At 44.5% G+C, this 24,717-nt stretch overlaps 1 protein-coding gene across 1 annotated transcript in view; it reads right to left on the bottom strand.

Annotated features, from left to right (window-relative positions):
* The window catches only part of TMEM238 (transmembrane protein 238), a 31,002-nt gene that overhangs the window by 2,423 nt on the left and 3,862 nt on the right, over window positions 1-24,717 (bottom strand). The window lies entirely within an intron of this gene.

Below are 24,717 nucleotides of genomic sequence, written 5' to 3'. Positions count from 1 at the left end.
TTTGTTAAAAAAAAAAATGATACAAGTAAACCCATTTAAACTGGGTGTGGGGATTTACGATATATGTTGGACTGATTAAGATACAGGATGCAGTTTGCAACATTTAAATCCACTGCAGTGCATTGTTTTCGGTTAGAGGATTTGTTTGTTTTGGTAGTACACATAAAAACTTCTAAAATAATATTTTGGGTGTTTCGATGAACAAATGGTTTTGTTCACAATTCTTTGCACACAATTTTTGGGGAAGGCACTGAAGGATGCCCACAGCATTATTTGAAGGATTTTGGGACTTATTAGGAGTTGATCGGTAAGGTGGGGTGTTACTTTTGGGCCTGGTATTTCAGTTACCTGATGTCATTACCAACACTGACTTCTAGCCACAAAGTCCTTACCTTAGAATTATCCCCAGGTGTCCAACTGGTTCCAGACATTTCCGGTAGATGGTGTTGTTCGACTCCATGTGGAGTCGATGTCATCCATGCCAGGAGTGATGTGCGCAGTACCTTTATAGGTGGCGCCCCAGTGCGCTGAAATCAGTTCTTTTCTTTCAGCGCCAGTCAGCGCAGATGCGATAATGAGTTGTCCTCGGTCTATTTTGACTGACTTTTTTTCGATATTTTGTCAAACGTTTTTTGAGACTGTCTCCTGGTGTGCTGAGGATGTCAGGAAGGCTGGTTTCAAGACTTGTCGCACCTGTCATTTACAGATGTCGGTGATGACCCACATTTGAAGCACCTCTGGTGTTTGAAGCACAACCACAACATCAAGACCTGCGCTGATTGCTGTGCCATGCACCCCAAGGCCTTGAGAGAGTGTTTTTTCCAAGCTCCTCGACATGCGATGCTGTGACTCTCACAATCTCGGTTGAAAGGAAGGTTCTGAGATCAGTCAAATTCTACTGGCACAAGAAGAGTAAGAAGTTGAGGAGGTCTTCAAATTTGCCATGCCTCCCAGAGTTTCCTGGAGTCAGAGCGACCCCCACCCCACTATGCAAATTTCATGATGTTATATATCTCATACTTGGGCGGCCCATCTCTACTCGAGCACCTTTGGGCCTCGCGGGCTCAGGGAACGTCATGGTCTTCTGCCAGCACGTTCGCCCCTGGTACCAGATGGGTCCCTTGGATCCGTTGATTGATCTAGAGCAGCGCTGGTCAAGCCACCTCAATTTTCTTGGTGCTTGCTCCAGTGCCGACACCCCGGATGCCTCACAGCAGTGCCATCCCCATTGTCATCCTCAGCTCCAACACAGAGCTGGACGGGTGTTGTCCGATGCTGGCACCAACAGGGGGCAGACTACCAATGATGGACCCAGTGCCTTATTCCTATGATAGACCTGGATTGGGGGATAAACGGGAGGGGTCTGCAGACCTTTATGGATACCAGTTTGAAGAGAGAGAGAGGGCAACTGGTACAAGGATCTGGCAAATGCCAGTGGACTGGACACCTCCCCAGACACTAGCCTGGTCTCTCTCCTTACTGTGGCTACAGAGGAGGGTGACTCTTTCGCATGGTGGTACGAAGGGTGGCTGAGGTACTGAACCTTGCTCTGCCCTCAGTGCAGTCAAGACAAGCCCAAGTCCTGCACAAGGGCTCTGGTGCATCGAACACTTGCCCGTCGCCATCGCCCCGCCCAACAGAACCTGAGTTTCCTCACCCAGCACCCCACCTCGGAGGGCTTGATGGTCCAGGCCTCCACCTTCAAAGTTAACAAGCATTCTCTTCCACTCCACCGGACAAGGAATTCAAAAAGCTGGATACCTTCAGGATATTCTCTTCTGCCAGCCTGGCACTAAGGTCAGTAAACACTAGGTGCCTCTTGGGCTGATTCTCCCATACCACAAGGGACTCGGTTACTCAAGTGCTGTCCATGGTCTCAAAAGAAGCCTGAGTCATACTTTCTCAAGCACTTGCCAATGGGAGGGATGCAGCCCAGTTTACCAATCACCAGACAATGTGGGCTGGATATGGCTGACTCACTGGACAGAGTGAGTTCATTGAAGGTGGCCCTCGGGCACCATGCCTGGCCAAGAACAATTGGCTTTTCAGGGGGATGTTCAGGCCTTTCTCATGGACATGCCCTGTGATGGCTCTCAGTTTTTTGGTGAGAAGACAGACTCCCGGCTTGAGCGTTTTAAGGACATTGGTGCTACAGCCAGGTCTTTGGACCTTTCCATGACCCCATGCAACCCCAGTTCACCTTCCACCCCTTTTGTGGCTAAGTAAGGAGCTTTCATCCACATTTGTACATGCCCAGCCACCCCTGCCAGGAATCCGCACAATCGTTTCATGGCTGAGGATGTGGTTCCCACAAATCACGTAGGTTAGGCACCAAGAGGTTGAGCCAGTTCACCACCCCTCTTGGCAGCCACAGCTTCTAACCACTTTAGTATGCCTCCGACCACCATGGGCGTACAGTGGGGGGTCAGGATGCACCATCACCTGCACCACTGGAGGTCATTAATATCTGACCGCTGGGTTTTCCAACTCGTCCAAAGGGGCTGCTCCCTCCCCTTTGTGATCACCCCAGCCCATGCCACCTACTTATGACAGACTGACAGAGGACCATCTCTCCTTGCTTTGTCATGAGGTGTGAGCTCTTTTGGTCAAGGGAGCTATAGAGAAGGTACCAGGATCAAAAGTAGGTTGTGGTTGCTATTCCCACACTTTCTGGTGCCCAAGAACGACGGAGGACTTTGTCCTATTTTAGACCTGTGCCTTCTCAAACTCCTCCTGAAAAAAGGAGAAAATCAAAATACTCACACTCCCATAAGTCCTATCTGCTCTTGACCCTAGAGACTGGATGGCATTGCTGGACTTGCAGGACACCTATTTTCAAATCCCCGTCTTCCCTGCCCACAGGTGTTACCTATGATTTACTCTAGGCAAAGAGCACTTCTTGTTTGCCTTACTCCCCTTTGGCCTTACCAGTGTCCCTTGGGTGTTCACAAAAGTGATAGTGGTGGTTGCATCTCATTTGCAGAGGTCAGGGATTACAGTCTTTCCTTACCTCACTAATTGGCTGTTGGAGATGGCCTCACTCCAGGTAGCCGTCTCCCACCTTCAGACTACCGCAAACCTTCTGCAGTCGCTGGGGTTCACTATCAACGTGCCAAAGCTGCACCTAAGTCCCTCCCAGATGCTCCCTTTCATCTGAGCTGTTCTGAATACAGTGCAGTTTGAAGCCTAACATCCTGAGCGGCGGGTTCAGGATATTCAGGCTGTGATACTGATATCAGTGTTTCAGCCTCTATCCTGGATTTCCTTGAGACTGACTCTAAGGCTGTCTAGTCTCATGGCCTCCAGCATCCTTCTTGTGACACATATGCCACTGGCATATGAGGGCTCTGCAGTGGGACCTGAGGTTAGATCCGTCAAGATGGGTATTTTTCCCGTTCAGTCCTATAGGACTTTTTAGTATAATCCATGTCGCAGTCCTACCTTCGAGGAGGTATTGCTTGCCTATCTATTCTAAGGTAAAGAATCTGCGGCTAGAAGTCTGTATCAGATGAACAAGTTACTTACCTTCGGTAACTTTTTATATGATAGTGCAGTGGTTCCCAACCTGAGGTACCTGGACCCATAGGGGTCCATGACACATTCACAGGGGGTCCGCAGGCCTAGTCCGGGAGGAAGACACTTCTCCAGCAGGGGCCTCTGACAGACATATGCATGTTTTTATATTTATTACTTCCTTTGTGCAACAGTTGTAAAAGCACTGCAAAGTTCCTTGTACATCCAGCAGCTTTAAGGCAAAAATAAAAGCATCCAGATAACTCGTGCTGGAGAGAGATGGGAGCTTTGTCCAATGGCAGTTTTGACTCAAAGGTAGGGCAGATGGTTAATATGTCTGTTGCAAATAACATGTATCATGCAAAGAACAGTATTTTATGTGCATAGTACATTGAGTTACTCTTTTTGTCACAGAGACTCTTTTGTTACTGTGCAGTTCATAAGTTACAATCGTAATTTAGCACAGTGAGCTATGGACTGCCATTAAAGCGCTGCATGAAAACTGCATGACACAAATTAGAAAGTTGTTTTTTCCCAGTCTTTCATTTTCCTTATGCTGCTAAAAAAAGGTCTGCTTGCGTAGAAATACATTATTATTATTATTAAAGTCAACGCTAACCACTGTGTTGTGTTCTGAATCCTGAGTCTGTGCTTATCCAGACCAAGCACTCTTAGAAAATGTCTACCAGTGTGGATGACGTGATTCCTACACCTTGTACTCCCCTGTAATGTGCTCCAACACCGTAACCTGGTATGAGAGATGCTACAGAACACATTTCAATTACTGCATATTTTTTCAATATAAAATAATTATATCTTTAGTAATTTAAGTATTTGTTTGGTGTGTACTTATTTGTGTATTTATTACGACTTACTGTTTTAATGTTTGAAATTTAAATCGTACAAATTGCTTGGGAGTCCCCAGCTTCCAGTAAAAATTCAGTGGGGATCCTCAAGAGTAAAAAGGCTGGGAACCACCGTGCTAGAGACTCTACCTAGCCGCAGATTCCTTACAGACCTACCCATCCTCCCACTCTGCAAATGAATTAGGAGTGAAGAGTTGTTTCCTTTTTAAGGGCCCTAGTTTCATGCACCAGTGGTCAGTGTTCTTCGTGGCTCCACCCTTCTTGCGCGGAATGTCACAAAAAGAAACTGATTTCAGCAGGCTAGAGTGATGTCTATATATGCACCACGCATGTCACTTCCAGTACAGATGACGCTGACAATGCCACACAGAGCAGAACCATGCCGCCTACTGGCGCACAGGGGAATTGCTCACAAAACATGTCCGGATCCAGTGTGACGCCAGTCTAAAATGTGAAATCTGCTGCTAGATAGACTCTCTACCAGATAAGACGTCACGGAAGGTAAGTATCTTGTTCTTCAGCACCCATTCCAAGCATGAGGCTTACAACAGGGAGCAACACTGGGACTAGAATTACCAGGTTATTTAAACCCATATTTATCCCAAATTCCAAGCCCTTACACACTGCATCTGCTAAAAGCAGGTAGAATTTGTGATCTGTAAAGCAACTGGTAATACTGCGTATGGTATTACCTGTAATACTGCCCACTACGATCACACCTGGTAGCATTTGTAATGGTGCCAGAAAGTAGTATCACTGAAAACCACGCAGTAATACATCTAAGCACTACTTGTATCGAGGGTCCTGGTAACATTTCCAATCATTTAGTCGGTTTAATGTAGAGGGAAAAAATATAGGGCTCTCTCTTTTCCTAGAGCAGGAAGCGGTCAGTGGAAGACAAACCAGTAGTTTTTTTACTACGTCTCTTGAACTGGGTGAAACTGAGAAACTTCGGACGACTTCACAAAGATAGGAGTTTCCCGATTTTAACTGACTGCATAGACATAATACAAAAACACACCTAAAATAATATATGAACATGTAAAAAAAATGATGAAAAACACATGATCCTGATATTATAGGAAAGAACCACAATAATAATGCTGTCATGAAAGGTTTTTGGAGGCAATGATTTTGGCATCAATCTATACTCTAGCCAAGCCTGAATCAGGACGATGCTTACTCATTTTACTTTTACGAAAATGCTGAAAACTTTCCTTTATAACTGACTGGTCTGGCTATTGACACAGTCTTATTGTTGGTTTTGTTTAGTGGTGTGCGAAATTCAAGTAATGAGCTTTAGCGTAATTAACCGAAATAAGGCAAAACTGCGAAATTATGTGGCATCATGCAAAATGCAAATCTGTCATTTAGTGGTATATTTTAGCATGAAATGCATCATTGTCTTAATTTCTAGCGCAAGAATGCACTTAAAAACGCAGTGAACAACAGCTGTTGTTCCTTTGCATTTGTGATAATTATTTACCATGAATTGCACCATTTGTGACACATTTTACAGTGGTGCAAAATTACATGAAATGGCTTAACAGTGTAATTTCCTGCATTTTGCATAAAACAATTCCCGACATTATGTGGCGGAATTAAAATTTCACGCAGGCTTAGTTTTGTTTACCGCCCTTTAGGGTAACAATCTGTGTTTAATCCACACCATCTCAGTTCCACAACTCCAAGTCTAACTTTAAAAGAACGAGCAACACAACCAGATGTAATACCGTACTCCTTTTATTTCTTTTCATTCTCCAGTGCAAGAGAACAATACAAGTCCATATCTATAGTAAGAGTGTTTTTTGGTTTGCTAATAACTTTGGTCCTGTTTCACGAATCTTCACAAAACTTTCCCCAAAAAAAGTTCAGCACCCTCAGCTTCTTCCTGGAAAGTTTCGGGGTGATACGTCAAGCGGGGACCAAGAAAAAAGGAGGGTCAAAGATCCCCATGCATTTACTATAGACTTCTTTAACACAGGCTACAGTAAAAACTGCCTAATTGAATTACACCAAACTTGGCAGGAAGCTATATCTTGGTCCGCAGATTGTGCTTTTTGTGATTTGGTGTAAGGGTAAAAAATTAAGGGTAAAAAAAAAAATGTAGATATTTGGACCTTTGGGCTTGTGAGAGTACTGTAAGCTTCCTGCAAAATCGCAGATTAAAAAAATGGAGCCCTGTTCTTGATCGAGAGGCCATTTTTCCTGTGAGCCTTCACGCATTTGGGGGAGCATCTTATGGAGAAATAGATATTGTCCTCCATTCTATGGAGAGAAGATGTGTGAGATATAAGTACTATGATGAATAGAATGTCAATTCTTTTTTTTTTAATTGTTACGATCTCGCTAGACTTGCAGGATTGTGAAAAATAGGAAGGAGTAGGTAATCTTTATAAACACTCTAGTTTATACTCTGTATGAAGGAGTGTGACTTGAGATGGGGTTTATCGGAACCTACTACTTACTCCTATGACATTCAATCAGAGTGATTGTGCAAGTCAGTAGCTTTCGAAAGATTTTTTGTGAAAGCTGTACAGAATAAATCCTGTCCCGACTGCACATCAGAACTACTGTCTATATCAGCTGTACAACGCAGTTCAAAATATCTTATTCTCATGCTACAAAGGTTTAAAACTAATGGTAGCAAAATCAGTACTGATATCACCAACTTTAAAGCTTGTCAGATATCCATTTGTAAGAGAAGGTACACTGCTGTTGGTATTATTTTTCACCATGGAGAGTCAATAGTAGAAACAATATTTAGAAAAATAGGAACAAAAGTGTTAAAGTACATTTTCATAGTCATTATGAGGCCTACCAAGGATAATGACTATATAATGATGGAATAATAAATGGACTTAAAACAAATTAATGAGTATCAATGTGTGCTACGTACCAATGCTGGTTTCATCCGCATAAAACATGTGTTGTTTTCATGAATCCTACTGCTTTATTTTTCCCTATTGTTACATAATGGATTGCATTTCATTAAACTATACACACTGTTAGTATTCTGGTGTATATAAATTAGACATAGATATATTCAGTGTAATTGTAAACTCTATTAATAAAAAGTATGGTCATGCAATAGGCTCAGAATGCACGCAAGGAATTGTCTACCTGGCTCCTACAAGCTTCTCGCAAACTGTCATGAGAGGCTTGAGAGAGCCCCCAATTATGATGTGCTTTTCTGGCTCTTGCAAGACTTTTTTTAAGAAGGAAAAAAGGGAAACATACTACAAACAACATAGATGATGAAACAATAGGGTAGCTCTGAAAAGAGCTGTTTTTGTTAACATTTTTCAACAACTTTACATTTTTGTGTTTTCTAACTTTTTTTGTATTTTTTAATTGTATCATAGGATAAAACTAAAACATAAAAATTGAAGAAAAAATAAAAAAACATCTCCTTAAAAACAAACAGGAGAAATATATGAAAAAATAACTTCAAAATAAAAGCTACTCACTGGGGGGCATTTGTGATCGTGGACAAGATTGTCCTGTGCAGACCTGCTTGTCTCCGATAAAAAATGATCTGCTTACATATGCAACAAAAAGTGCTTAATTAAGATAAGCAGGGAATTATCTGCTTCAGCACTCAGTACCTGGACAGGCACAGCATCTCCAGGTTCAAATGAGCTGGAAGCCCCTAAAGAGTTGTCTAGTTCTGCAGCATGAGATAACTCTGCCCAGCAAGCGTTTGTGGATGCATACATGCCTGTGGAACTCATACTGTACTGTTTGTACGTACTACCCTGGCCGAACCCCTTCAGGCAAAGTTTATGATGACATACTTGGTCTCATGTTGAAAAACTGCCATACCAAAGATTCTTTGGCAGACTGAGGAAGCTGAGCTGGTGCATCTGCACCCAGCTGCTCATCAGAATCTGATGAAGACATTTTGCATGGGAATACAAACAGGGAAAGAGAGCAAGCCAAAAAGGTGTACTCACAACAAAAAGTAAGAGGGAAATAAAGCAAAAAGGATGGAATCTTATTTTTCTAAATAAAGACTTCCAAATTAACCAATTAGAATCCTCGCCTGAGATATGTTTCCTCTCCTGAACATCTTGCTAGGGTCTTGTGAGACCGTGAAACAAATACTTCCTTTATATCTTCAATTGAACTGTACATAATCACTTTTTCAAAGTTAATCAATATCTCTATTATCTTACTTTGCTCATAATTACAAGAAGACACTTATTGACTTAATTCTAAATGTACGGTCTCACAAGTGATTTGCAAGAGCCAAACAGGAAGTACAGCCCCCTTCGGAGTCCACGCAGGGGATTGTGTGTCCAACTCCCGCAAGAGTGTTGCGAGAGCCATCACTTAAAAAAAAAAATATATATATATATATATTACAAACATATTTGAATGACTCTTTTGTTAGATTAGCATTAAATAATAACTAAAAACATGAAAAAACCTCTATACAACAGCTTAAAATGAAATCTAGATACTGTACAATAGTGCAAAACTAATCACTCACTTTCTGAATTATAAGTACAACTTAAATGTAAAAACATATACAAAAGTGATGAAAGGTATAGTATTAGAATATTAATGAATTTGGTAGGATGATATCTCAATTTGACAGTTACATAACTGAGGAGATCCATAATCTCAACTGAAACATTGTTGTATTACTCTGTTTTATTCTCACACATCATATTTAGAAACATTTTGCAAACTGTGAACCCTTTCCTGTTATGTTACAATAAAAAAGCCATTCCCTTTCAAAATAATGTCCGCACACAGGATATATTATACAGTTATTCTTCCATACATACACCCAAAAAATAATTTTCTTTTTTCTGGTGTCATATGTGAGGTCATAAGCAGTGCAGGGGACGCAAGTTATAGTTAGTGCTGCTTACTATAACTGCTGAATTTCTTAGTTTTTTAAATTATAATATGTTAATGCTGTCAAAGAGAAATTCACCTATGTTACTTTAATCTTTGTTTTTATCAGTGAATATATGTATATTTATTCACTAAAAAAAAAGAAGTTTGCAGGGCCATTATAGTTAGGTTCTCAATTTACAAACCACAGAAATTCAGCAGTTATAGTTAACTCAAGTAACTATAACTCGCGCCCTCAGGCAACTATAACTAGTTCCCTAGCCATGCACATTTTTTGGTGGAAAAATTTTACTTCAAATATTACATTGATATTATCAATGATGTTATCAAAGATGTCATGAGTGCTGTAATTTGTGGGGTAATTAGCAGTGCATGGCGGCAAACAAAATGGCAGCTGCAACTTTTGTGTCATATTGCAGCTAGCCAATCAGGGCCTTGCTTTTGCCCGCAGATCCGAGTTAGGAGTATCCTCCATGTTCCTAGATCTCTATATTTTTACCTTAAATAACTCCAAAACTACTGAATGTATTTACACCAAACCATAAAAAGCACAATCTGTGCACCAAGACCTAATTTCCTGTCAAATTTGGTGTAACCCTGTTCAGCGGTTCGGGCTGCAGGCATGTCTAAAGACCCTATGGAAAAATGAGTGGGGAAAACGTGTTTTGGGACCCACCCTTTTTCTTGGTCCCCGCTTGACAGATCACCCCAAAACTTTCAAGACAGCTGCTGAACTGACTATCGAAACTAGGTCCCAACTATAACTACCTACTGGTGACTGGGGCATTATAGTTAGGCTCACATTTCAAACGTACGAAACCATAGAAATTCACCAGTTATAGTCAGAGTTATCTCACATAACTATAACTCGTGCCCTAAGGTAACTATAACTCGCGCCCCGCCATGCACAGTTTTTTCATCAAAAAATGTTACTGCAAATATTTAATTGATTTTATAAATGATTTATCAAAGATGTCATGAGTGCCATAGTTTGTGGGGTATTTAGCACGTTATTGTTACCTTAGGGCACACGTTTATGCTGTGACTTGGCTGCAAAGCTGCAGGGCCCCACTCCAACATGAAGATAGCCCTGGGGAGGTGGTGGTCTCCAGGGCTAATTGGGGTCTGAAACAGGACCCCCTTTCCATAATTTTACACTTTGCCCTGGGGAGGTGGTGGGCCTCTGCGCATATATTATATTCAAAGCCACGGGCAGGTGGTAGTCCCCGGGGCACGGAGGGAGCTGGCCCCCCACATATATTGTAATCAAAGCTCCAGGGACGTGGTGGTGCTCAGGGCAGAGGGAGGGCCCAGGCGCCCCCCCTATTTATTTGATATAGCCCTGGGGAGGTGGTGATCCCCTAGGCGGGGGCAGACGGCCCTGACTTATTAAGTAATTTAAGCCTCAGAGAGGTGGTGGTCCCCGGGGCTGAGGGGGAGGCCAATGGGCCTCCCTGACACCATTAAAACAATTGTGTCCCCGGGAGGTGGTGATCCCTGGGGCGCGGGGGGACCAGGAGGCCCCCAGCACTCCAAAAAACATTACTCCTGGGAATCGACCCACCAGGGGGCATAAAAAACAGAAGCGCTAGAGCCCGCGCTATTGTTTTTTTTTTTTTTTTTTTTTATTGCTGGCTCCGCTGTGGAACCGTACTAAAATTAAAAAACAATGCTTTTAGCCCTAGGGGGGACCCTCTGGGACCCCACCACCAGATCTAATGAGTCAGGGTGTCTTTATCTTGGCCCCTTTTCTTATTTTTTTTTAACTTTTTTTTCTGGGATTCTGCTAATATGTCCCAAGATGGCTGACACCACTTCCTAGTTGAAGTGTTGACATCCAATCAGATCTCTGTACGAGATCGGGAGGGGTTTCAATTTCTTCAAGTCTCTATATATACAAATTTGTTTTCCCCTTAATTTCTCCAAAACTACTGAACGGAATTATAACAAAACAAAAAAGGTTGCTTTCTTCACCAGGGCCTACCTTTCTGTCAAATTTGGTGTAATTCCGTCAAGTAGTTTCGACGCTATCGCTGTTCAAAATCCCTATGGAAAAATGAATGGGGAAAACATGCTTTGGGACCCCCCATTTTTTTGGCCCACCCAGGGAGATCCCCCCAAACTTTACAGACAGCAGCTGGCATGACTGGCAAATTTTTTTGGAACGTTTTGTGAAAATTTGTTAAGCGGCGCCAAAGATATAGGCAAGTAAAAAAAACACTTTATATAGAAACTAGGTCCTAACTATAACTACCTATAAATATATATAACCCAGTGGTTGGCACTATTGGGAAGTTTAGGTTAGCTCAGCTGTTCCAAGCATTTTTTGTGTTGCTAATAACTTTTGCCTAGTTTGATGAATCTCCCACAATTTTCCCTAAAAGGTGCTACTTTTTTACTAGTTTGTGCATGGAACGTTTTGGGGTGATACGTCAAGCGGAAGCAGAAAAAAAAAAGGGGTCCCAATGCACAAAATCCCCATGCATTTTCTATAGACTTCTTTAGGAAGGGCTACAACAAAAACTGCTGATTGGAATTACACCAGATTTGGCAGGAAGCTAGATCTTGGTACGCAGATTGCGCTTTTTGTGATTTGGTGTAAATCTGTTCAGCAGTTTTTGAGAAATTAAGGTTAAAAAATAACTGTATATCTAGTTGGTACTGCAAAAGACTCTAGAGACTCTCACGGGGACGCCAGTTCAAAAATGGAGCGTTCTGATTGGCCCAGGAGCCTTATTTCCCTTGGGCCATCTTGCTCGACTTAGTCCCCTACCCTGAACATGTAAAACAAATATATATATAAGGGATTAGGGTAGGGATACCCAGCCACCCTAGGCCCCATGGAGGTATCCAGGGGGACCCACCTCCCAGGCCAAAATAAATAATCTGAAGTTTCTCCCAGGTCTACCATGGGATTGTAAAGAAACACACAAAATGGCAGTTGGAGCCGCTTTCTTTTATTAATGGGTGCCACCACTCCCACTCCTTGGGCTATCACAGGCCCAGGGAGCCCAACTCGGAGCCAAAATCGTTCATTATGGGTAGGGGGACTGCGCACCCCACCTCTCCCCCCCCTCTCACCGAGCCTCTAAAGCCTTGCGGACCCCACTGCCCTAGGGCTGCTAAATTAATTTAAAGGAAGGGAGGTCCTTGATCCATTAATGGCCCCAGGGGGGCCGGCTCACTTACTATGTCCTGGGGAGCCCACCCCACCAGCTGGGAATAGACTTTGAATCTGTGTTCCTGCCTTGCAGGCAGGAGCAGTGTCAGCTCTTGCTGCATGCAGGGAGCTTGCTGGGGCTGCAGAGTCCCCAGGCCCCTCACCACGATCCCCAATGTGTGCATGGTGGGTGTCCTGGGAGGCACAGGGCACCCACCTTTTTTATAATGCAGGCCAAGAAGGATGGGGTCCACGGGGCCGCAAAAGTCTCAAGAGGGGCTGCACGGCCCCTCTCCCCTTTATTTTAAGGTCAAGCCCTGGGGGATGTAGTCCCCAGGGCCCAACAAGGCTAGGGAGGGGGAGCATGTGCCCCCCCCTCTTAACTAAAAACAAAACAGCCCTGGGGGATGGGGTACCAGGGCCCGAAGAGATTCGTGGGGGGGGGGGGGGGGTTGTGACACCCTTCACCTTTTTTTGTACATTCTGGCAACGGGGATGGGGTCTCCAGGGTCTAATAACGAAAGAACAGAAAGCAGAGTTAACTATAACTTGCATCCCCGCCATGCACTGCTTATGACCTCACGTATTACATCACTCATTACATGTTCTATGACATCACTAATGACATCTCAAATGATATCATTGATGACATCACTGATATCATCAGGAGTGTGCTAGTTTTTTTTTTAATACTCTACATAATGGCGGGTATTTACCGTATTACTTTTCAACCTAATTTTCTTGAGCATGGAGGTAGCAATAGGGCCTGTCTTGCAACTAAGGACTGCTTCAACTCTCTGCAGGCAGCCAACTCCATGCTACGCACAGCCTTTGGCAGGCCCTGTAGCCAAACACCCAGCAGGCTGCCAACAATACAGAGCACATAGCCTTTGGCGTGCGCAGAGCAGGGTTGGCCTGTGTGCCACGGGGAACCCATCCTGTGAGGGAAAAATATATATTAAGGGAGAAGGGGTGTGCAATCCCCTCCCCAATCCTTAACTAGCCCCGGGGGATTGCATCCATCTAGGCTAGTTTCATTAAAAAGGAGAGGGCGGCATGTGGCCTCTTTCCCAAGTCTTAAAAGGCCCAACTGACACTAGGGCCAAATACAAATAAATAAGGGAGGAGGGTGTGCAGCCCCTGACCAAGCCTTAAAAGGCACTGGGGACCACATCTCAGAGGGCTATATACAATTTAAAAAATGGGGAGCGGGCCACAGGGCACCCCTCCCCAAGCCTTCTTGGGCCCTGGGGACTCCATTCTTAGGGCCAAAATCTAAATGGAGAGGTCATGCAGCCCCATTCCCAAACCTTATTAGGCCTCAGGAACCCCATCCCCCAGGGACAAACATAATAAAAAAGCAGAGGAGGCCACATGGCACCCCTCCCTAAGCCTTCTTGGGGAGTGTGCTAGTTTGTTTTATAGTTTACGTAGTGACGGGTTACTATTCTACCTAATTTTGTTGTGCGTTGGGGTAGCCGCAGGGCCTGTCTTGCAGCCAAGCACTGCTTCCAACTCCCTGTAGAAAGCCAACCCTATGCTACATCCAGCCTTTAGCTCTGCACAGCGGGGGTTGGTTACAGGGCCTGGCCTGCCGCCAGGCCCAGTAGCCAAATGCTTAGCAGGTTGCGAACCAGACACAGTGCCAGCTTTTGGCATGCGAGTGTAGGGTTGGCCTTTAGATCCATGGTAAACCATACCCTGGGGTCAAAACATATATATTAAGGAGAGAGGGGTGTGCAGCCCCCTTTCCAATCCTTAGTTGGTCCCAGGGACCCCCATCCACTGGGGCTAGTTCTATGAAAAGGGGAGAGGGCCATGTGGCCCCATCCCCAAGCCTTAAAGGCTCCACTGACCCTATCCTCTGGGGCCAAATACAATTAAACAGGGAAGATGGGTGTGCATCCCCTACCCAGGGCCTTAACAGGCCCAGAAGACCAGATGGCCACATACAATAATAAATGGGAGCGGGCCACAGGCTTCTTTCCTCAAGCCTTCTTGGGCCCAGGGGATCCCATCCCCGGGGCCAAACCAGTAGAAAAGGAGAGAGGGTGGTGTAGCCCTCACTCCCCAAGCATTTATTTTGGTTTAAAAGGGGCTACACACCCTCCCTTCCCAAGCCTTGTCAGACCCTAAAGTCCCCATCCCGCAAGGCCAAAGCCAATTAAAAGGGGAGGGGGGTGACCTCTTCCTGAGCCTAATTAGGCCCCAAGGGCCCTGTCCCCCGGGGCCTAAATGTAAATAAAACAGAAGGGGGTCTTGTGGCCCTGCTCTAAGGTTTTTTTTTTTTTTTTTAAACAGATCTTTTAATAACACCTAACCTAACATTACTTTAACCTTAAGCATCTCAGTAGTTATGTTTAAGCTACACTTTCCATTGATATGCCTAAAAACATGGGGCTCATAAGTGACATTTCCAATTTTAACTCCAAAAGAATTCTTTGCTCCTCAATACAGAAATAACGGCTGGATGGCATTACACCAAACTTGGCACACAAACAGAATTGTACTTCGGTAAGTGCCTTCACTTGATTTGGTTTCACTAGAAGCTGGCTTTTAAAACCTGTTCCGGTCTGGGCATGAAGAGGTCAAAAATGTAAAGATATCTGGACGGTTACTTCACTGATTCTCCACGGATTTGCAAGTCCAATCAAAAAGTATAAAAGCACACCATTAGACTAGGGCACATTATCCCCCATCATACATTTGTAGATTCACAAATCCAGTGAGGATTTGACAATCTGTTGCACTCTGATTGGTGAGCCATCACAGATAAATTTCTGTTGCGGATACTGTTACCGGTGCATGGATCACTGCATTGGGGAAAATGCTGGCTCTGCAGGAAATCCCAAAGTGCACATGGCCAAAGGCTGTGTGTCGTTCGTGGTGGTTTGGGCATAGAGCCCGGCTGGAGGCCAGGCCCTATGGCCAGTCTCTATTCAGCTGTGTGCAGTGGAGTTGGCCTCCTAGAGAGTGTTATACCACTCACTTAAGTTTTTTTATTATTTTATTTGTTGAATTTTATCATTGGTTCAGCTGGACACAAACATTAGCAATTATACATGGTTTATGCTGCACAAGTATGTTACAAAAGAAAAGAAGTAAAGTGGGGTCTTTAGTATTACGTTTATGTTATACCTGGCATTCTTGACATGGTTTTCCCCATAACAGTTTGCCTTCAACCCTTCTGTTTTATTGACTTTGTTTTTGCTGGGCATAAGACTCTGCACACTTTACCACTGCTAATCAGTACTAAAGAGCTTGTGCTATCTCCTTAAGACCTGGTACATTTGGATTACTCCCAATTGGCATGTTTACTTGTAAGTTCCTAATAAAGTGTCTCTACCTGTGCCCAGGACCTGTCAATTAAATGGTAGTAGTGTGCCTGCAGCATTGATTGTGCCACCCACGTAAGTAGCCCTTTGAACATCTCAGGTATGTCAATGCAGCCTGTGTGTGCAGTTATAAACTTCCATTTCGACCTGCCAAAGTAAACCTTTTGTCAGGCGCAAAAAAATGTAATACATATAAGTCACTCCTAGGGTAGGCCCTGGACAGCCCAGATAGCAGAGTCTAGTGCATTTAAAAAGTTAGTTAAGTACATTTTAGTTTTATATGTCCTGGTAGTGAAACACTCTCCAATTTAATTTCATTACTGCAAGGCCTGCTTCTCCCATAGGACATCATTGGAGTTACCTTATTACATTTAGTAAGTGATAATTTCCAAATGGGAGAAGGTATCAGTCCATGTTTGATGTCTTTGGAATTGTAATGAAAACCTTCTCTCATGATGAAGTCGGATTTTTTATTACAATTTTGAAAATACCACTTTTTAGAAAATTTGTATTTTCCTGCCTTAGCCATTCAGTGCCTGCAGTCTGGGTCTGGACCACATGACTTGATGTACCTGACAGTTGGGCTTTGTGTATTCCTCCTAGACAGCAACACACAATACAGAGCCTAAGTATGCCTGGATGGCCATCACTGGTAGGATGGGAGGGCAGATCTAGACACAGACCTACTTACACTTGAATAGGCTGTGACCTGACTCCAAACAAAGGTCTGGCAACTCCCAGTAATTAATCTGGTGCCAGGGGAGGTAGGAATCGAGTGCACTTCAAAGAGAAACCTCAAGAAGCTTCTCCTACTTCAAAGGAAACCCCAGGTGTAAATATGGACCCCATACACCAACTCTTCAGCATAGTTCTGGACCTGTGGAGACTCCCCCAGGAGGAATGACTGATGTGCTGCTGGAGTAACTGCCACTGTGCTGGACTGCTGCCCTGCAGGTCTACTGCCTTGCTGGAATGCTTCTCTGCAGCCCTCTTGCCTGAGTCAGAAGGAAATGGACCAGGACCTGAATCTAGGGCTTCCAGAGTGACTCCAAGGGCTAGTCTGCTGGCCTCCTGCTCAGAGTCACAGGGACATAAGAGGCTCTCACCCACCTGAACCAGCACCCAGATCCATCCGGAGTACGCCCCTGACTCCCAAGTGGTGCCCCTCAAGTCCAGGACCCTTGGTGTGGCCTCTGAGGATGAATCAACGTTTTTGGGCTCTATGGAACCGCAAATGGGCCCATTGGCACCAAACCTTTATCGATCACACAGCCCACAAGCGTGAAGTTCGGTCAACCCAACTCTTCACGCTACAGCATTGACCACTCGCGTAGCTCTGACCCGCCTGCTCGTAACGAAAAGATTAGCCTTGAGCTACAGAGACGGCCATCCACGACACCCGGGCTGCTCTTCACACGATCGATGACCATCTGTGAAAGTTATCTGCTTCCCGGGGCTTCCTTCATCATTACCAGGTCTCTTCACACTGGACTGAGAAGGTAACTTTTCAGCAGGACTAACCTGATCCTTGCCTGTGACCCGCGTTCCATCATTGTCGGCCTGAACTTGTGACCGTCTCCCGGTCTCGCAATAACAGATAGCCATAATTGCCTCTTTTGGCTTTTTAGTGCTATTTTCTTTAAAAGTGTATATCTTGGGTAGTACTGATTTTTGTCATTTTGGTCTTGTTCGATTAAGCAAATTCTGTTCTATTTGTCTAACTTGATGTGGGATTTTTCTTGTGTTGTATCTTCACTTTATTACTGTTTGAAGTGTTGTACATATACTTTACACACCGCCTCAAAGTTAGGCATGCCTGCTCTGTGCCAGGATACCAGAGTGTTGAGGACAGGTTAATTTAGGGTTTGCTTGTGACTTCACCGTCACACAAGAATTGTGGTTGCTGCTTGACTAGGGTTCAGCGTCTCAACCAGTAACTCAATTTCTTACAGTTTAACACAAAACACATTGCTATACAGTTCACAACATCTGACAACTTTTACTTTTTGAGCAAGAGCACTATCTGATCTTCATATTCTGTATGGCAATAGTAAAGTGCTACCTTCCTTGGGACAGTTTGCCTTGTGGGCATCTTATCTTCCGACAGGACTGTCAGATGGGGGTGTAGATTTAAGCAGATAATTGCGCAAAGGACCCCAAATGTCAGACTCGGGAACCAAAAGCAGCCTGGCAAAATTGCTCAAATTAGCCCCACTCCTTTCATCTCCTTGCCCAATCTCTCTTTTTCCACCTATTTGATCTCACTCTCTCGCTCTATGATTACTTTCTCTCTATCTTCTCCCTCTCTTTTTCTCTCATTTGAAGCCACACTGTGCCTGATGCGATTTACCTTGGGGAAAGTGACAGAGGCACTAGGGGAGGCCCTTGGTTTTCAAAAGTGTCCTCCACGGGCTCCAACCCATCGAGAAAATGCCCAGTGAAAAAAAGGCCTCTCTGGCTCAGGAAACATCCTTTACCAAATGCAATACCTTTACCATGCATCATTTACCACAAATGCCTTTACCGTGCATATGCCTTTACCTTGTAAGGTAAGTATAGTTAAGGTAAGTGGCAGCCACTATTGGGTAGTTATATTAGGTCTGCGTTTTGCTGCAAAATGTATTTTTTGGTTTGCTAATAACTTTTGATGAATCTTCACAAACCTTTCCAAAAAAGTGCCCTTTTTTGCTTAGTTTGATCTTGTAAAATTTGGGGCTGATCCATCAAGCAGAGGCCAAGAAAAAGGGTGATCCCAAAATTCTAAAATTCCATTCATTTTCTATAGACTTTGATTTACATCACATTTGGAAGCAAGTTAGATGATGGACTTGAAAGTGGGCTTTTTGTGATTTGGTGTAAATCCTTTCAGCAGGTTTTGAGAAATGAAGGTACAAAATATATTTTTATATCTGGGCAGTTAGGTATGAGGGACTCTCACGAGTCCTGCGATCAAAATTTAAAAAAAAATATAGCATTCTGATTGCTCGAGAGGCTTTTCTTGCCCCTTTGGCCGCCTCACTCTGTGTGAGTAAGGGTCTTGTTGGAGTGAGCACTCTGATTGGCTGGCTCCAAAAATGAAAGAAAATGTTGTAGCGACGATGGCAGGAGTCAGGCAATTTTGTCCCCCGTCCTGAATACCTGAAAATGGAAAAACAAAATGGAGGCATGGTAGGGATACCCTGCCCCCAAACACTGGAGTGGGGTTGGGGGGGGGGGGGGGAGGAGAAGTGGGCATAATCCCACAGTTTTCCCATGGGATTGTGGAAAAAAAAATCAAAACAAAATGGAAGCCACCATATATTTAGACTTTAAATTGACCCCAGGGTGGTCCATATCCGTGCTCAAAATATATTATATGGGGGGTGGTGTGGTTGAACCCCTCCGCCCCAGGCAGATTGTGGCCCAGGGGACATCATCCCTTTGGCCCAACACATAAGTAAAAGAGTGGGGCAACCAGCCCACCCTCCCTCCACTGAAGCCTCCATGAGGCCCCGGGGATCCCATCCCCCAGGCTAAATTAATAAGGGGGGGCATATATCCACCCCACCCATCCATGCGCATCTTCGGGACCCCATCCCCCGGGGCCAAATTTATTTTTAAAGGGGAGGAGGCTGTACCCCCCCCCCCCCTCCATGCTGGTATCTACCCTGGGGACCACGACTACTGGGGTCCGATACTGTACAGTATCCTGGTGAGCCATACCGCGGGACAAAGTGTTTCCCTGCCCAGGAGAGTGCGGTCATACCCAGGTAGGAAACATAATTTTGCTCCAGCCCGGTGGGAACAGTAAAAAAACAAATGCTGCTGCTGCCGACGCGGGGGCAAAGGAAAGGTGCCAGCCCAGTATGGTGCTGGCTAAGGAGCCAGTGAAGCTGCAGGGGCTATTGGAGCCCTCCACAGCCCCCAATGGTACCAGCAGCATAGTTGCCACAGGTGGACACCCACTAAAAAAAATAGCAAATTGGCCAGCTCCCAAAAACATTGGTGGCTGTGGAGCCGGCCAGGGCTGTGGGAACCCTGAGGTTCCCTCCACAGCCCCCAAATGGCCAGCATTTTGGGGACCATGAGTGGGCACCCATATACAATTCTTTTTTTTGAAGACCTAATCTGGTCAGGGGAGTGAGCTGGGGACCTGGGCACCCACTTAATAAAAACATGCCATCTCCTCCCAGCACATACATTGGATGCCGGCTGGTGATCCAGCTGGGACCGCAGGCCCTGCGCCCAAGCCTGTGTATACCATAACCCCAGCTGTTCCCAGCATTTCACGATGCCCAGCGTGGGGCTCATGCAAGGCCATTCTTGCAAACAAGCTCTGTGTCCAACCCCCTACAAGCATTTTCCCTCCCGCAGCACACCGCCTTCTGGCATGCACATTGTGCAGTTGGTCTCAAGAGGCCTGGCCGCAGTCAGGCAGATTTACTGACTTTGCCACAACACCAAAATATAATACAAAATTGGCCTATTGGCTTTATCAAGAGGTGCGTATATCAATGTATATAAAAGCAGCTCTATAATCGTTGTCTCAAAATCCCCAATATTTTTACTCAAACATATATTTCATTAAGCACACAATGCGGTGTTTAATAACAGATTATTATAAAAACATTTACAAAGTTTTATATATAGAAAATAAACATGTGAATTTCTCTTTTAGCATAGTTCTTATGATTGCATTTTGTGAGTTGAAAAATGTTAAAAGAAACAATGAGAGACTTTTTTCCAAAAATAAAACCAATATGTCTTGCAGTCTTTTGTTTAACATTTGTAAAGCCCAGAAAACACAATCAAAAATCATAAGCACAAGAGTGCCTTGTACTCCAGCTGAACAGCATAGATCAAAAAGCTATGATTGTTTTTGACAAATATGGTAAGTCTTCCTGAGATCATGGATGTAATGACCCAGAAGACACTGTTTTTTTTTTTATCTTTCGGGAGCTGCTGCACTCTGCAGTTTCCAACAATAGTACAAAAATGTGTGGTAATGCCACTGCCTCTTATAGGGGCATCAACAAGCTAACAAAAATGTTAATAGCCTTTGCAGGACATTAATGGGTACTCCTTAAATGAGCAGTGAGTAAATAACGAGAGACAGCTGCAGCTCATTAATTATTCACTTTTTCTTTTTACTAAGTTTTTTTTTGGGTGTCCCAGCGCCCACAACGGGACATCCACAATTTAAATGTTGGTTGCAGGCTACAGAGGAAGCCCCGTGGTCCCTGAGGCCCCAGGCGGCACCCATTGTGTCAATCCATCCATCCATCCATCTGGACAATCAGCAATACCAAAGCAACATATATTACTAGTTACAGTAGTGATAGCTCACACCAACCAAAGCAGCGCTTATCTGGGGCTCCGCTGGAATGTTAAAGTTAGTCATTTTGGATATCGACTCAATCACAGATTGATATCTGTAAACCCAATGGCAAGACCAAGCTAATGGCAGAAATGTTGGAGTTGGTGTCATGTACGTCTACATGTCGAGGTTTCCCAAAAGCCGTATTTCTACATACTCCAACCGGAATTATAAATTGTTCGGTTGAATTTAAAGTGCAGATTTCAAAATTTACTGGTGGAGAAAGAGCACCACTTTGCGCACAACAGAACTCCCAGCCAGCTTCGCTAATCTAGTTTGGGAGCTCAAGATTCCATTTATTTTTGGAGGTGGGAACTGGGTTTGGAGTTCCTTCCTGCAGGGAAGTACATCATTTTGTTATCAAACACCTAGTGGTTTTAGCAGTTAATCATGCATTGAAAGATAGGCGGTCTAAGAGAAAATGTGAGAAATTTATTTTTGCATGTTCCCCATCAAGTATAGCAAAGAAGAGTATTGAAGGGCATATAATTTGTTGTTTCAATAATTGAGCGCCTCTGTTGGAAATGGCCCTTTTTGCAGGATTATCCCCAAACTTTTTGCCTTCTTCCTCCTATTTGTTCTGATCTGCTTTTGCTGGTTTTAGGACTCTAGGCACTTTACCACTGCTGCCCAGTGCTTAAGTGCAAGTGCTCTCTGTATAAATTGGATTGGTTTCTCCATGATTAGCTTATCTGATATATTGGTAAGTCGATAGTAAAGTGCACTATGTGAGCCCAGGGCCTGTAAATCAAATGGTACTAGTGGACCTGAAACACTAATTGTGTCACCCACATGAGTAGCCCTGTAAACCTGTCTAAGACCTGCAACTGCAGTGTCTGTGTGAGCAGTTTTGTACTGCCAGTTCAACCTGGCAAGTGTACCCACTTGCCAGGCCTAACCCTTCCATTTTACTACATGTACATCACCCCTAAGGTGGGCCCAAGACAGCCCCGTGGTCAGGGTGCAGTGTATTTAAAAGGTAGGACATACACTGGTGTGTTTTACCAGTCCGGATAGTGATATTAGGTTTTCACTATTGTAAGGCCTATCTCTCCCATAGGGTAACATGGGGTTTTCCTTGAAATGTCTTTGAAGTTCAGTTTCTCATTGGGAGCAGATAGAGATATGGAGTTTGGAGTCTCTGAACTCACAATTTAAAAATACATATTGTGGTAAAGTTGACTTTTGGACTGTAAGTTTGAAAATGGCACTTTTAGAAAGAGGGCATTTTCTTGCTTAACCTTTCTGTGCCAATGCCTGGCTGCTGAATACACATCTGGGGCAGACTGACAGATGGGCTGTTTGTGATTTCACTCTAGACAGTCACACAAGGGAGCCGAGGTATGTCCTGCATATCCTGATGGGTTTGCCTGGGCTAGAGTGGAGGGAGGAGCTGACATGTGCACCTGAATAGGGCTGTGCTTGTCCTTACACAAAGCAGTCTCCAGCCCCCTGGAGTGTGTCTGGAGTAAGGACAGGGAGAAGCAGGGTCTTGTGCCCTACAAAGACTTTCCTTTGAAGTTTGCCTACTTCAAAGGCAGAAAATTAGTATAAGTTTTGGACTGCTGACTCCACAACTTCGGAACACTTCTGGACTGAGGACTTTCTGCCAGGAAGAAAGGCTGGCTGCTGAAGGAGGGACTTCCACTCTGTCTGTTGCTTTGCTGTGCTGGCCTGCTGCTTGCTGCTTTTTTCCTGTGGATGAAAGAACTCAACTTTGCTTTCTACATCCTGCATTCCAAGATTCTTCAAGGGCAGTCGTGAACAGAGCTTGCCTTCTGTTGTGAAGTCTCAGGGACATCAAAATCTTAATCTGTCAGAGCTGGGCTCTTCTGCTTAGAGTCCTGACTTTCTAAGTGGTGCCAAATCCAGTCCATGGGCCCTTAGAAATGGAAGCTGGTAACCTGCGTGGGAAAATCCACGCACCACTGTGTGCACGTCAGAAAAAAAAAATACATTGATGCAGCGCCTGTCCCGTTGCTGAAAACTCGATGCAGCACCTGTCTCGCAGAGGAAGAATCGACGCAGTGCCTGTTCTCAATGCAGACCCTTTGCATAGCACAGCGGCATTTTCCACGCATCATCCCTGGGCAACATTTTCTTCATCGATGCAGCATCGCAGTAAGGAATCGACGCATTGCCAGGCCGACAAGAAAAGAATCCACACATTGCCCATCCGGCGGGAAAAGAATTGACACATCACAAACCCAGTGAAAAAAGAATTCACGCATCGCTTCCAAGGTGCTATGTGTTATAAGGATACAACCACTGATTTTTCAGGATTAAAACTCTTTAAAACCTTTAAACAGTGATAACTTTGTGTAAGCTGGATTTTTGTAATTTTTGTCTCGTTTGATTTAGATAAACATTGGCTATTTTTCTAAGCTGGTGTTGAGTACTTTTGTGGTGATTTCGCTGTGTTTCTGTGTGTGTATAAAAATATTTGTCTCAATACCCTCACTCTAGTCAGGGTAAGGGAGATACACAGCTCAGATAACCCCGGCTCACCCTCTTGGTAGCTTAGCATTGCCTCTGAGATAAGCCTGACTGCTTGTGCCAAGCTACCAACGGGGTGAGCAGGGGTTATCTAAGCTATGCATCTCCCTTACCCTGACTAGAGTGAGTGTCCTGCAGCCTATTCCATGCACTTGCAGTGCACTCAACCACCTCGTTTGTAAAATAGCGTCCAGATTTCCCCTTTGAGTCCGAGTTTCTAACACACCTGCTGTAGCCAAATCATTAAAGCCCTAAGGAATTTAAGGAAGGACTTGAGAGGGGGGGGGGGGGGGTGTTTATATATCACTCACGGCATTGTGTGCAATAAAAGTAACTATACACGGTGCTTAATGTGTGCTTGTTGTTTCCGGTGCCGAGCACCCCCACTTATTATTGAGGGCTGGCACTGATTTTTCTGCCTCAAGCATTTACTGCGAGCAAAAGACGCATATGGGAAAGACGGAGGAAGAGAAAAACGACAAAGCGTCACAAAGGGAGAAAGCTGAAAGCTGCAGGAGTGAGCTTATGGGGCAGGGAGAGGCTATAAAAGGATTGAAGAGGGCCGACATGGCTTTTGGATTACGCTGCCTCAGTCTTCCTTACTCGCACATTTAATTGCAGCAGCCGCGTGTTTCAGAGGAGAGCTTTGGACACCGGCACGTTTTTATTTACAAATTAAGCACTGGCTATACAGTGTCTGAAAGGTAGAGAAAAAGTGTGTATGTCTGTGGGTTTTTTTTGCCCAGCGAGTACTATGTTTTCCTATGAAGCAGAATAGACGAACACCTGAAAACTAGAAAAGGGTGATGGGCACATCATCTTTTCGGTATGTTTGACTACTCCATATAAAGGTGAACTTGGGCTGTGAGTCTTTCCATTCCATACTGACATCGATCGCCTGCCTGCAGCTCCCAGCCCGGGAGGTTTGGGTGGCAGGGAAACTAACCAAACAAGCTTGAACCAGAACAAATAGATCTTGCAAATTTAATGACAGGAAACAGGAGCCTGGATGGGAGTGAATGGTTGTAGGAGAGCAAAATCCTACCTGGCAACACCTGGGGGCTGGGAGGAGGCCCTGCACAAATGCCTGCTTAAAAGGAGAGGCCTTCAAACAGGCAGTTC

This window comes from Pleurodeles waltl, chromosome 7 (genome assembly GCF_031143425.1).
Source record: "Pleurodeles waltl isolate 20211129_DDA chromosome 7, aPleWal1.hap1.20221129, whole genome shotgun sequence".
Classification (NCBI taxonomy): domain Eukaryota; kingdom Metazoa; phylum Chordata; class Amphibia; order Caudata; family Salamandridae; genus Pleurodeles; species Pleurodeles waltl.
The sequence above is the reverse complement of the archived record's forward strand: the minus strand, read 5'-3'. Positions and strand labels throughout refer to the sequence as shown.